Source organism: Odocoileus virginianus, unplaced genomic scaffold (assembly GCF_023699985.2).
Source record: "Odocoileus virginianus isolate 20LAN1187 ecotype Illinois unplaced genomic scaffold, Ovbor_1.2 Unplaced_Contig_6, whole genome shotgun sequence".
NCBI lineage: Eukaryota > Metazoa > Chordata > Mammalia > Artiodactyla > Cervidae > Odocoileus > Odocoileus virginianus.
The window spans coordinates 2271985-2286984 of NW_027224323.1; the positions used below are offsets into that span (position 1 = coordinate 2271985).

Here is a 15000-nt window from a genome sequence, read left to right on the forward strand (position 1 = left end):
CTGAGAGATATGATGGATGGATGGATGGATGGATGGATGGATAGATACATATGAATGGATGGATGGAGGGGTGGGTGGGGAGATGGATGGATTGATAGATATGATAAATAGGCATGACAGGTAGGTAGATCTGATAGCTAGCTGGATGGGTGATAGATAAGGGGCTTCCCTATTTTAAAAAGTCTGTCATCTGAATTCTGAATGAGAAGAGGCAAGTGAGGGCAGACAACTGAAGTGGAGGAGGAGGGAGTCTTCCAGAAAGAACGTGCTGGAGAAAGAGACTTTATACTACTTCCATCAAAGCTCAGACGTCCGCCGGGATCTTGAGGGCTCGTTAGCTCTGGATCGTTCATTAACACACTCTGTCCTATATGTACACGCCGTGGAGCGTCATTCTGCCTTTAAAGACGGAGAACAAGGGACTTCCCGGGCGGTCCAGCGGCTCCAGGCTTCCGCTGCAGGGGCCAAGGAATCCATCCCGGGTTGGGAAACACCACCCAAAACAGACAGACACCGTCAAGCACTCAGCTAAAGCCAAAGAGGATTGGGACGGCAGAACCCAAGAGGCTCAGGAGACCGCGGTCTCTGCATTTTGCTTTGAGGACGTTGGAAAACAACGGTGGGTATTTGTGACCACCCCCCCCCACCAGTCCCATAGCTGAATGGGGGAGCTCCCAGGAGACCCTCCCCAATCAGGATTGGGACCCCCAAGGACCAGGTTTAAAAGTGAAGGGGAATCGTGTAATAACCTATAATGGACACGACTGCAAAAAGCAAAGTAGAAACACACATATGACTGAGGGCTTCCCTGCTGGCTCGGCGGATAAAGAATCAGCCCGCCGATGCAGGAGACCTGGGTTCGACCCCTGGGTGGGGAAGATCCCCTGGAGGAGGGCATGGCAACTCACTCCAGTGTTCTTGCCTAGAGCATCCCATGGACAGAGGAGCCTGGCGGGCTACAGTCCATGGGGGTCTCAAAAGAGTCAGACACGCCTGAGCGACTCAACGGTGATTGTTGAAACGCAAGCCCGGGAGCCAGGAGGCTGGTGCGTTTGTAACCTCGTCAGCACGCCTGGTGATGGTCAGGGCTTCCCCCCCAGCATCACCTGCACTAACCTTGGCTGCCTTCCCTGGGTCTTACCTGCACAGAACTGAGAAACGAACAACACACACGCGAACCCACGGCCGCAGGAAGAGGCGTCCCCCCGCTATGTCAACAGCTAGCCTGTTGATGAGTTCCTAGGTTTCCTGTTAACTCAAAATGCAGTAAAGACTTCAGCACTCCATGTGAAAATCCTCAAACACCAGAAACACATTAAAAGAGTTTCATTCACACAGGCAGCATCGATGACTCCATAGAACTGATATGAAAAATATAGAAACAGAAGCAAATAAATACACAAATGGGTTTGCACCAACTTAAAAAAAAATGACCTCTGCATAGCAAGGGAAACAATGAATACAGCAAAGAGACACTTTCTGTATCTCTGCAGAATGGGTGACAAATGTTTGCAAACTGTATATCAGGTTGTATAGACCGTTGGGTCAAGGGGACTCGCCGGTCAAAAACTTCACTGACTGTGCACAGTGGATTGGGACATTCTGCTTTTATTCAGGAGTCCTGGATTTCTGGTTTATCTCTTCTGATCCAACCATGAGTCTTAATTATGCAAATAAGTTAACGGAATGTTACTTCTTAGTGAAAGATGCAAGCTGTATTATTATGGGATTTGTGATTTCCTGGGAGTATAAACATGTCTCTAACAAATTGGCTGAATTTTTTCTTTCTTGTTTTTCAAATGGTGGATGGGATTTCATTCATTCTCTGAAGAGCCCTTCATATCTATGCTCCTATCTGGAAAAATCCAAATATTCTTTGTTCTCTATGTAATACTCAGCCCTCTTGAAGCTAATATGCTCCCTCCTCCGAGCTTTGAGGATCAGATTCTGTTCCGGAGAACTGTCTAGGGCTCTTCAGGGTTTTTCTCCGTTTCATCTCATTTCCTTTCAAAATCTGCAAACAAGTGTGTGCCTGCCTGCACCACATCTGTACTCAGGGAGCTTGCAGTAGGCAGCTGGCACGCTGTTTTGGCTGTAAATGAGGTTGGCAGACACAGGGTTCATTTTCCGGGAGCTGTGGGGCTCGGTTCTGGGCTGGCACCCCCCCAGCACGGCACTGGACAGACGTCCCGCCCCCGCCCTCCCCCTGCATCATCCTGGTGTCACATGGAGGGGAAGGTCCCCGCTGACGGCTGACGTGAGTCTGAGTGCAGTAGAAAAACACGTGGTGAGGCCCATTTCCAGGTCGTTAAATCCGTGCAGAAAACTATACCAAGTGTTAGCCACTCAGTTGTGTTTGACTCTTTGTGACCCCGTGGACTGTAGCCCACCAGTCTCTTCTGTCCAGGGGATTCTCCAGGCAAGAAGACTGCGGCGGGTTGCCACGCCCTTCTCCAATACCTAACTGAAGCTGAAGAGTCCATTTGGGTTGTAATGAAACCAGCCTGGCATTTCCTGTCAACTTGCATATTGAGGAATACACCATAAAACATTGTTGTATTAATAAAATTGATTAGCAGTCAATTAATAATTAAAATTAATTGATGAAATATTGTTGTGTTAATATCAGGTAGTAATATATTGTTGGGGTTTCCCAGGTGGCGATAGTGGTAAAGAACCTGCCCGCAAATACAGGAGATCGTAAGAGACTGCGGGTTCCATCCCTGGGTCGGGAGGATCCCCTGGAGGAGTGAACGGCTACCCACTCCAGTATTCTTGCTTGGAGAACCCCACGGACAGAGGAGCCTGGTGGGCTACAGTCCATGGGGTCGCAGACAGTCAGACACGACCGAGTGACCTAGCGTGCACTCCATTTAAAGTTGCTACAAAATATTAGCTATATTCCCTGTGTTGTACAATATATCCCTGTGGCTATTTTATTTTGTACAGAGTGGTTTGTACGTCTTAACCCCTTCTCCTTATCTCGTCCCTCCCCCCAGTTCCTTCTCCCCCACTGGCCACACCCCCGGTTTATTCTCTGTATCTGCGAGTCTGTTTCTGTTCTTATGTTACATTTACTGGTTTGCTGTATTTTTCAGATTCCATCTGTAAGTGAAAGCATACCATGTTTGTCTTTCTCTATCTGGCTTAATGCATAATAATGCCCCCCCAAAGCCCATCCACGTTGTCGCAAGTGGCAGGACTTCATTCCTTTTTGTGGCCGGCTGAGTCATATTCCACTGTATGTATGTACCACATCTTCTTTGTTGGTGGACCCTTGAATTGCTGCCGTATCTTCTGTTCACTCAGTCATGTCCGACTCTTTGTGACCCCGTGGACTGCAGCACGCCAGGCCTCCCTGTCCATCACCAACTCCCAGAGTTTACTCAAACTCATGTCCATTGAGTCGGTGATGCCATCCAGCCATCTCATCCTCTGTCGTCCCCTTCTCCTCCTGCCCTCAATCTTTCCCAGCATCATGGGTCTTTTCCAGTGAGTCAGCTCTTCCCATCAGGTGGCCAAAGTATTGGAGTTTCAGCTTCAGCATCAGTCCTTCCAATGAACACCCAGGACTGATCTTTAGGATGGACTGGTTGGATCTCCTTGCAGTCCAAGGGACTCTCAAGAGTCTTCTCCAACACCACAGTTCAAAAGCATCAATTCTTCGGCATTCAGCTTTCTTTATGGTCCAACTCTCACATCCATACATGACTACTAGAAAAACCATAGCTTTGACTAGATGGACCTTTGTTGGCAAAGTAATGTCTCTGCTTTTTAATATGCTGTCTAGGTTGTTCATAGCTTTTCTTCCAAGAGCAAGCGTCTAGTTTCATGGCGGCAGTCACCATCTGCGGTGATTTTGGAGCCCCCAAATCACTGTCTTGGCTACTGTGAATAGTGCTGCTATGAACGTGGATCTCTGTGGATCTTTGTGAACCAAGCACTTTTTTAATAGCTTAAAAATCTGGAATTCTCCATTTTTCTTTCACATTTCTATATTTTTTAATGGAAGGATAATTGCTTTAGAGAATTTTGTTCTTTTCTGTTGGACCCCAACATGAACCAGTGATAAGGATTTTCCATTTAAAATCTTTATTTGGCTGCGCTGGGTCTTCGTTGCAGCCCTTGGGATCTACGATCTTTGTGCCGGCTTGTGAGACTTTTTGTTTCTTTGCTTGCTTAGATGCTACATGTTGAATGTTTTTTAAATTATTTGTCTTTTAATGAAAGGATAATTGCCTTACAGAGTTGTATTGTTCTTTGCCAAACATCGACATGAACCGGCCATAGGTATACACAAGTCCTTTCCGTCTTGAACCTCCCTCCCACGTCCCACCATCCCCCCCATCCCCTCCTAGCCCTCTAGGTTTGTAACACAGCCCCGGGTTGAGCTCTCTGACTCATGTGGAATCATTTTAGTTGTGACGTTGAAACTCTTCATTGATGCGTGTCGGGTGTAGTTCCCCGACCGGGTATCGAACCTGTGTCCTCTGCGTTGGCAGAGTGGAGTCAACCGTTGGACCATCAGGGAAATCCCCTGGAATTCTGCTATTTTAGATCACAGGAGGCGTGCTTGCAAACTCATGTCCCCCGGCTTTAATAAATGCTCAGACGTTTTGTGCTTTTGACCTGTGGGGCCAAGCCAGTGCGTTCCAGTTTTCTCTCCAGAAATGTTACATTTTCTGATGTGCAAAAGGAAAATCTGGCTGGCAGGGCGGCTTCCGCCTTTGAGGGAGAGACATGGATGTCAGGGTGCAGGAATTTCCTTCAGCTGTCCTTGTTCTTTAACTCTGGTTTTGGACTTGAAAAATAAAGCCCAAGACATCATTCGTAAGGATGTCTATGCATCTGGAGATGTCGTACAGAGTGAAGTCAGTAAAAAAGTGTAAGTGAAAGTCGCTCAGTCGTGTCCGACTCTTTGCGACCCCGTGGTCTATGCAGTCCAGAGAATTCTCCAGGCCAGAATACTGGAGTGGGCAGCCTCTCCCTTCTCCGGGGGGGGTCTTCCCAACCCAGGGATCGAACCAGGGTCTCCTGCATTGCAGGCGGATTCTTTGCCAACTGAGCTATGAGGAAAGCAATTATACTCCAATAAAAATATAAACTAAAAACACACACACACAAAAACCGTGTAGACTAAGACACGTAGGAACATATGAGTAAGAGTAAGAAAATTGATAAATTTTCAAAGAATCAGCAAAGGTCAGTGAAATCATTCATTTCCAGCATGGAAAGCAGGCAGGTTTTTATGAGAGATTGGATTTAAGTAGGATCAGTTATGTGCGATCTTTTATGGCCTCTTCCCCAGCCACATATTATGACTCAGTATAAAAAGCGCAGCGTGTCATGTCCTAAACTGTGTTTTCTTGTGACAATCCCAAATGGGCTTGGCGTCAGGGTATCTCGGCGGTGTGGCCTGTCAGTGAAAGGACCAGAAAGAAGCAATGGTCGTCTTTTCAAGTTTGCAGTGAATCTGCCTGCGATGCAGGAGATGCGGATTCGATCCCTAGCTGGGGAAGACTCCCCTGGAGGAGGAAATGGCCACCCACTCCAGTATTCTTGCCTGGAGAATCCCATGGACGGAGGAAGCCTGGCAGGCTGCAGTCCATTGGGGTCTCGAAGATTTAGACATGACTTAGCAGCTGATCAACAACAAAGAGGGGGAATAAACGTTCAGAAATACAGGGGGGGAAAAAAGTCAGGCTACACTAGGAGTGGGACAGGACTTTAATTCCGCCCTTTGCCACGGGAAGGGAGAATTCCAGGGAACCCCAAGTCCCCTTGCTTTTGCAAAATCAAGACTCAGGTCTTCAGACGGTTCCCTCCGTGGGGCTGTCAGACAGGATTTCCTCTGCAGGGTTCGATTTGGGGAGAATTCTTAATTTTTTTTACAGGAGTATAGTGGCTTTCCAATGTGGTGTTAGTTTCGGCTGGACAGCAAAGTGAATCAGCTGGACGTATACCCGTATCCGCTCTTTCTTTGGATGTCCTTCCCGTTTATGTCCCCGCAAGCCGCTGAGTGGAGTTGCCTGGGCTGTGACGTAGGTCCTCCCAAGCTATCTATTTATACTTAGAGTCGAGAGTGTCTATGTGCCCGTCCCAGTCTCCCCGTTCACCGCCCGCCCCCGCCCCTTACTTCCTTGGTGTCCATATGTTTGTTCTCTACGTCTGGGTCCCTCTTCCTGTTTCATAAGTAAGATTGTATATGCTGTTATCTTCAGATTCCGCATGTAAGCATTAACATACGATATTTGTGTTTCTTTCTAACTTACTTTCTAACCATGCAAACAGTGGCAGACTTTATTTTTTGGAGCTCCAAAATCAGTGCAGATGGTGACTGCAGCCATGAAATTAAAAGACGCTTACTCCTTGGAAGGAGTTATGACCAACCTAGACAGCATATTGAAAAGCAGAGACATTGCTTTGCCTACAAATGTCTAGTCAAGGCTATGGTTTTTCCAGTAGTCATGTAATGGATGTGAGAGCTGGACCATAAAGAAGGCTGAGCGCTGAAGAATTGATGCTTTTGAACTGTAGTGTTGGAGAAGACTCTTGAGAGTCCCTTGGACTGCAAGGAGATCCAGCCAGTCCATCCTAAAGGAGATCAGTCCTGAATATTCATTGGAAGGACTGATGCTGAGGCTGAAACTCCAATACTTTGGCCACCTGATGCGAAGAACTGACTCACTAGAAAAGACCCTGATGCTGGGAAAGATTGAAGGAGGGAGGAGAAGGGGACGACAGAGGATGAGATGGTTGAATGGCATCACCGACTCAATGGACATGAGTTTGAGTAAGCTCTGGGAGTTGGTGATGGACAGGGAGGCCTGGCATGCTGCAGTCCATGGAGTCAGACATGACTGAGTGACTAACCTGACTGAACTGACTTAACTTCCCTCTGTAGTAATGTGTCTAGGTCCATCTATGTCTCTGCAATTGGCACAGTCTTGTCCCTTTTTCATAGTACAGTGGCATGAGTAATATCCCATTGCATATGTGTTCCACCTCTTATCCATTCATCTGTCGATGGGCATCTAGATTGCTTCCATGCCCTGGCTCTTGTAAATAGTGCTCCAGTGAATATTGGGGTACATGTGTCTTTTTGAATTATGATTTTTCTCAGGGTATATGGGCTTCCCAGGTGGCGCTAGTAGTAAAGAACTCCCCTGCCAACTCAGGAGACATAAGAGATGCAGATTCAATCCCTGGGTTGGGGTGATTCCCCTGGAGAAGGGCGTGGCAACCCACTGCAGTATTCTGCCTGGAGAATCCCATGGACAGAGGCGCCTGGTGGGCTGCAGTCCATGGGGTCGCAAAGAGTCAGACACGGCTGAAGCGACTTAGCGTGCTCAGGGTACGTGCCCCACAGTGAGATTGCACGGTCGTGTGGTCGTTCTGTTTTTGGTCTCATTAAGGAATGTCCATACTGTTCTGCATAACGGCTGTTCCAGTTTACATTCCCATCAACACCGAGGAGGGTTCCCTTTCCTCCACATCCTCTCCAGCATTTTATTTGTAGATTTTTTTGATTACGGTCATACTGACTGGTGTGAAGTGATCCCTCATTATAGTTTTGATTTACATTTCTCTAATAATTAGCAATGTTGAGCATCTTTTCTTGTGTTTATTGGCCATCTGTATGTCTTCTTTGAAAAACTGTCTATGGAGGTCTTATGTCCATTTTTTTAAATTGGGTTGTTTTTTGTTGTTTTTGTTGTTTAACTGCATGAGCTGTTTATATATTATAGAGTTTAATGCCTTGTCAGTTGCTTTGTTTGCAAATATTTTCTCCCGTTCAAACGGTTGTCTTTTCTTCTTGTTTATAGTTTTCTTTGCTGTGCAAAAGTTTTAAGGTTCATCAGGGCTTCCCTGGTGCCTCAGCTGGTAAAGAATCTGCCTGCAATGCGGGAGACCTAGGTTTGATTCCTGGGTCAGGAAGATCCCCTGGAGAAGGGATAGGCTACCCACTCCAGTATTCTTGGGCTTCCCTGGTAGCTCAGCTGGTAAAGAATCCACCCACAATGTGGGAGACCTGGGTTCGATCCCTGGGTTGGGAAGATCCCTTGGAGAAGGGAAAGGCTACTCACTCCAGTATTCTGGCCTGGAGAATTCCATGGACTGTGTAGCCCATGGGGTCGCAAAGAGGTGGACACGAGTGAGCAACTTTCAAAAATAAAAAAAAGTCCTATTTGGTTATTTGGTTTGCTTTTATCTTCGTTACTGTAGGAGGTGGATTTAGAAAAGATCTACCCGCAGTGTATGACAAAGAATGTTCTGCCTCAGTCTCCCTTTCAGAGTTTTAATGTGTCTGGCCCTGCACTAAGGTCTTTAAATCCATTTGGATTTTATTTCCGTCTGTGGTGTTAGGGTGCGTTCTAATGTCATCCTTTGACATGGAGCTGTCCAACTGTCCCAGCCCCACTTATGGAAGAGACTTTGTCTTTTCTCCATTGTATAGTCTTGCCTCCTTTGTCAGCGATGAGATGACCTTGAGTGTGTGGGGTTTGTCTCTGAACTTTGTATCCTGTTCCTTGGGTCTGTATTTCTTTTTTTGTGTGCCAAAACCATCCTGTCATTTTTTGTTTTTCCCCTTTTGATTTATTTTTTACAGAAGCAGAGTTGCTTTACAATGTTGTCTTAATTTCTGCTGTAGAACAAAGTGAATCCGCCGTGTGCATGTACACATTTATCCCCTCCGTCTGGAGCCTCCCTGCTTTCTTATTTGTATTTGTGCCCCATATTCTTAACCCATCCCAGTGTCTCTGGACACTTCAGCTGGGTCCCTGTCTTGCCAAGTGTGAATAGCGCTGAAGTGAATGTTGGCGGGGTGGTGCATGTGTCTTTTTGAATTCTGTTTTTTTCTCTCGCTGTATGCTCAGGAGTTGGCTTGCTGCTTCCTATGGCAGCGTTTAATGTTTTAAGGAACCCCCCCACAATGTTCTCTGCAAGGAAGCTACAATTTAGATTCCTGCCAACAGCGCGGGAGGGGTCCCCTTCTCCCACGGCATTTACCGTCGGTCAGCTTTCAAACAATGGTCCCGCTCTGACTGGTGTGAGCTGATACTTCACTGTAGTTGTGATTTGCGTTTCTCTCTGACAATGAGCCGTGTTGAGCATCTTCTCATCTGTCTCCCGGCCACCTGTGTGTCTTCTCTGGAGACACACGTCTGTTTAGGCCTTCTGCCCATTTTTTGCCCGGGTCATTTGGTTTTTTTTGTTGTTTCACTGCGTGAGCTGTTTGTGTATGTTTTAGAGATCAAGCCTGTGTTCGTGGCCCCTTTGTAGGTATTTTCATCTTGTTTGCGGTCTCCTTTGGCGCTGCTAAACCTTTTCAGTGTAATCAGATCCCAACTGTTTTTATCTCTTTGTTTTCACCGTCATCACTCTCGTAGCTGGGTTTATGATTTATCTCATAGAGTATTCTGCCTGCGTTTTCCTCTAGGAGTTTTGTAGTCTCTGGCCTTACATTTAGGTCTCTGATCCATTTTGAGTTTATTTTTTGCCTAACGGTATTTTAGAGAGTGTCCCAGTTTCCTGCTTTCACACGTCCAGGTTCCCCAGCCCCACTTGCAGAAGACACTGTCTTCTCTCTGTCGTGTAGTCTTGCCTCCTCTCTCAGAGATGAGGTGACAGTAGGTATGTGGGTTTATCTCTGGACTTTGTATCCTGCTCCTTTGGTCTGTATTTCTATTGTTTGTGCCAGGACCACGCTGTCTTTTGTTGCTGTTCTTGTTGCATTTCCTTTTTTATGTTTTTACCGAGTATAGCTGATTTACAGTGCGCTGTGAGTTCTGCAATGAGCGCTAGGCACACATGTACCCCCTCCCTCTTAAGTCTCACCCCCAACCCCATCCAGCGCCTCCAGGTCATCACCGAGCCCCGAGCTGAACTCCGTGTGCTAGAGAGCAGCTGCCCGCCGGCTATCCGTTCTACGCATGGTCGTGTGTACATGTCTGTGAAACCCTCTGAATTCATCCAGCCCTCCCTGCCCATTCATGCATCTCTGTCTCCCTTCCTGCCTTCTAAACAGGTTCATCTGCACCGTTTTCTAGATTCCACATGCACGCATTAACATGCGATATTTATTTTTCTCTTTCTGGCCTACTTCGCTCTGAGAATCTCTAGGGCCATCCACGTCTCTGCAAATGACCAGATTCTCCTCTTTCTCATGACTGGGTCATGTTGCATTATAAGTATGGCCCACTCCTTTCTTTTCCGTTTATCTCTGGTGGCCACTTAGGTTTGCTTCCGTGTCTCGGCTGTTGTGAATAGCCCTGCTGTGATCACTGGGGGCGAAGGATCTTTCTGAATGAGGCGTTTTCTCTGGGTATGTGTCCAGGAGTGAGATTGCCGGGTCGCATATATAGTGGTTGTATTTTCAGTTTTTTCAGGAGGCTCCATACTGTTTTCCATAGTGGCTGCACTAACTTATATTCCCACCAACAGTGTAGGAGGGTTCCCTTTTCTCCCCACTGTCTCTGGCATTTATTCTTTGTAGATTTTCTTGAGGATGCCCTTTCTGACCTCTGTGAGGTGATACCTCATGGTAGCTTTGATTTGCATTTGTCTAATAATGAGTGATGTTGAGCATCTTCTCATGTGCCTCTTGACCTTCCATCTGCCTTCTTTGGAGACATCTCTATTTAGGTCATCTGCCCATTTATTTTTTGTTTTGTTTTGATTTGTTGGTTTGAGTATTTTTTCTTTTTTTTACTTTTAAGTTTCTTTTAATGAAGTGTAGTTGGTTTGCCATTTCAGGTTAGCTTCTGCTGTATAGCGTAGTGATACTTTTGTTCACATACACATGCTTTTCCATATTCCTTTACATTATCTCTTATCACAGGATGGCATCACCGACTCCATGGACATGAGTGTCAGTAAGCTGCGGGAGCTGGTGATGAACAGGGAGGCCTGGCGTGCTGCAGTCCATGGGGTCAGACGCGACTGAGCGACTGAACTGAGCTGAGCTGATGGAATCTAGCTTCCTGGGCGGTACACTGGGGGACCTCGGTGTGTATCCATTCTCTGTACACCGTTGCAGATCTGCTGACCGCAGAGTGCCTATCGTTCCCTCCCTTACCTCATCTTACATTTTTCTCTGCAATACAATCGGCTTTCGTACGTTTTCATCTGTTTTTTCACTGGGTTCTGGTTCCTTTGCAGAAGTGTGTCCGTTTCTGCGATCCAACAGTGTGAATAAGCTCTCTGGATTCAGATATTCTGGAGAAGGGCATGGCAACCCACTCCGGCGTCCTTGCCCGGGAAAGCCCCGTGGACAGAGGAGCCTGGCGGGCTCCAGTTGACGGGGTTGCAAAAGCGTCGGACACGAGTGGGCAGCTGACACCCACACGCCTTGCTCCGTCCCCTGCGTCTGGCGCCTCCCTCCCAGCCCGGCCCTCCGGGTCATCCCAGAGCCCGAGCCGGGTTCCGTGTGCCCTGCGGCGGCCTCCCGCTCATGATGCGCTTCATGCGCGGTGGTGTGTGTGCATCAGAGTGCAGACGTCAGCGCTGCTGTCAGCCCCTGCCACCCTCTGCTTCCCCCGCTGAGTCCACACGTCTGCCCTCCGGGTTTGCCCCTCTCTCCCTGCCCCGCAAACACGTTCATCGCTCCCGTTTTTCTAGATTCCACGTGTGTGTGAGTGGCTCAGGCGTGTCCGACTCTTCGCGACCCCATGGACTGTAGCCTGCCAGGCTCCTCTGTCCATGGGATTCTCCGGGCAAGAACACTGGAGTGGGCTGCCATGCCCTCCTCCAGGGATCTTCCCGACCCAGGGATGAAACCCGCGTCTCCTGCATTGCAGGCAGACGCTTCACCGTCTGAGCTGCTAGGGAAGCTGACAAGATTCCGTATGTATGCATTACTATACGCTATTCTTTATGCTTTTGTGTTACTCTCCTTAACAGACTCTAGCTTCATCTGCATCACCACCAATGACCCACTTTCATTCCTTTTCTTGTGGCTGATATTTGATTGTATATATATGTGCCCCAGCTTCTTTGCCCATCTGTCCGTCGATGGGCATTTATGTGGTCTTCACGTCCTGCCTACTGTTCTAGCGTTGCTATGAACACGGGGAGTTGCATGGGTCTTTTAAAATTAAGAGTTTTGTGCATTGATATGTTCCAGGAGTGAGATCACTGGATCTTATGGCAGTTCTGTTTTTACTTGTTGAGGCAACCTCCATCCTTTCCTCCATAGTGGCTGAACCTTTTAAGACTACGTGGCCAGCAGCTGCGCCGAAGGGTCCCCTTTGGTCCAACACTCTCTACAGCATTTATTGCTTGTAGCTTTTCTTACACAACCATCTGACCAACGGGGGCGTGAAACGTTGTTGCAGTTTGATTTGCATTTCTGTTGAACATCTTCTGCGATTGCTGGCCGTCTGTCTGTCTTCTATTGGAGAAGGAAATGGCAGCGCACTCCGGTATTCTTACCTGGAAAATCCCACGGACGAAAGAGCCTGGCAGACTGCAGTCCATGCGGTCTCAAAGAGTCGGACACGACTCAGCGACTAACACACACGTGTCTTCTACTGAGAAATGCCTGTTTCAGAGTTCTGCTCATTTTTTGCTTGTTTCTTTCTTCTTCACTTTTTACAGTATTTTATTGAAGTATGGTTGATTTACCATTTTGTGTTCATTTCTGCTCTATGTAGCAAGGTGATTCATTATATATATATATAATATAATGCCAGGAAACAGAATGCATTTATATATATGTGTGTGTGTGTGTACATTTTATTGCATATTCTTTTCCGTGATGGTTTATTAGAGAGTGTTGAATATAGTTCCATTCTATCTGTTAGGACTCTGCTGTTTATCCATTCTCTATGTACTAGTTTGCATCTGCTAAGCATAGACTCCCAGTCCTTACCCTGTACCTTAATCTCACATGTTATTTATTTGGCAGAGTGATCAGCTTTAATCTTTTCAGTACATTTTTTAAACCTGGAGGATAATTGTTTTACAGTGCCCTGTTGGTGTCTGCATCACAAATACATGAATCCTCTGTATGTATACAGATATCCCCCGCCTCTGGAGGAGTGAGGTGAAGTGTCAGAGTAGTTCTCACTTGCATTTCCCTAATAATGAGTGATGTTGAGCATCTTTTCATGTGTTTGCCCATCTGTGTGTCTTCTTTGCAGACGTGTCTCTATAGGCGTCCTGCCCATTTCTTGGTTGGGTTTTTTTGGATTCGTTTTGATATTAGATTTTTTTTTTTTAATATATATGCCCATGAGTTGTTTTACATTTTGGAGGTTAATCCCTTGTCCGTTGCTTTATTAACAAATATTCTCCCATTTTGAAGGTTGTCTTTTTGTCTTATGTTTCTCTGCTGTGTTGTAAGTTTAATTGGAATTCCCTGGTGGCGCAGAAGGTAAAGTCTGCCTGCAGTGTGGGAGAACCAGGTTCAATCTCTGGGTCGGGAAGATCCCCTGGAGAAGGAGATGGCAACCAACTCCTGTATTTCTTGCCTGGAGAATCCCATGGACAGAGGAGCCTGGCAGGCTACAGTCCATGGGGTCACACAGAGTCAGACACAACTGAAGCAACTTCACTCCACTTCAAGTTTAATTTGGTCCCATTTGTATATGTTTATCTCTGCTTTCATTACTCTAAGAGATGTGTCAAAAAAACCTCTGTTATCATTTAAGTCAGAATGTTCTGCCTACATTTTCCTCTAAGAGTTTTATAGTGTCTGGCCTTACGTTTAGGTATTTAATCTGTTTTGAGTTTATTTTTTGTGTGTGGTGTTAGGATGAGTACTTTTCTATATTCGGTGTTTCTAATTTCATTCTTCTCCACGTGGTTGCCCAGTCTTCCTAGCACCACTTATCGAAGAGGCTGGCTTTTATCCATTGTCTGTGTCTCCTCTGTCGCAGATTCAGTTCAGTTCAGTCGCTCAGTCATGTCCGACTCTCTGCGACCCCATGGACCGCAGCATACCAGGCCTCCCTGTCCTTCACCAACTCCCGGAGTCCACCCAGACTCATGTCCGTCGAGTCGGTGATGCCATCCAACCCTCTCATCCTCTGTCGTCCCCTTCTCTTCCCACCCTCAGTCTTTCCCAGCATCGGGGTCTTTTCAAATGAGATTAGGTGGCCACAAGTGTGTGGATTTATCTCTGGACTCTGCATCCTGTTGCTTTGGTCTGTATTTCTGTTTTGGTGCCAGTAGCGAACTTTTTTCTATATATTTTTTTTTACTGTAGTATAGTTGATTTAAAACGTTGTGTTAGTCTCTGCCGTATAACAGTGTAAATCAGCCAAATGTATACATATACCCCCTCCGTCTTGAGCCTCCCTCCCACCCCCATCCACCCCTCAAGGCCATCACAGAGCCCTGAGCTGAGCTTCCTGTTCTATAGAGCAGCTTCCCGCTCGCTGTCTGTTTTACACATGGTGCTGTGTATATATCAGAGCTCTCTCAGTTCATCCCATCATCCACTCCACCTTTGGAGTCCGTGTTTCTTCTCTACATCTGTGTCTCTATTCCTGCCCTGCAAATAGGTCCACCATGACCATTTTCCTAGATTCCATATATGTGTGTTAATATGCGATATTTCTTTTTCTCTTTCCAGCTTATTTCACTCTGTATCACAGTGTCTAGGTCCATCCACATTCTGCAAATGACCAGATCTTGTTCCTTTTCATGGCTGAGTAATATTCCACTGTATGTATGTGGCACATATTTCTTTTCCATTTATTTGATATGTACACTGAGGTTCCTTCCAAGACTTCAGTTCAGTTTAGTCGCTCAGTCGTGTCCGACTGTTTGTGACCCCATGGACTGCAGCACGCCAGGCCTCCCTGTCCATCACCAACTCCCAGAGCTTGCTCAAACTCATGTCCATTGAGTCGGTGATGTCATCCAACCATCTCATCCTCTGCCGTCCCCTTCTCCTCCTGCCTTCAATCTTTCCCAGCATCAGGGTCTTTTCCAATGAGTCAGCTCTTCCCATCAGGTGGCCAAAGTATTGGAGCTTCAGCTTCAGAATCA

At 46.8% G+C, this 15000-nt stretch overlaps 1 protein-coding gene across 3 annotated transcripts in view; it reads left to right on the forward strand.

Annotated features, from left to right (window-relative positions):
* The window catches only part of LOC139033865 (uncharacterized), a 90215-nt gene that overhangs the window by 48837 nt on the left and 26378 nt on the right, over positions 1–15000 (forward strand). For 2 of the 3 annotated variants that reach the window (XR_011486354.1, XM_070463755.1), the window contains exon 3: positions 10844–11010. The exons of the other annotated variant lie outside the window; for it this stretch is intronic. The gene's annotated coding sequence lies outside the window, so the exon portion shown is untranslated. The remainder of the gene's footprint in view (positions 1–10843; positions 11011–15000) is intronic. 3 annotated transcript variants of the gene reach the window in all.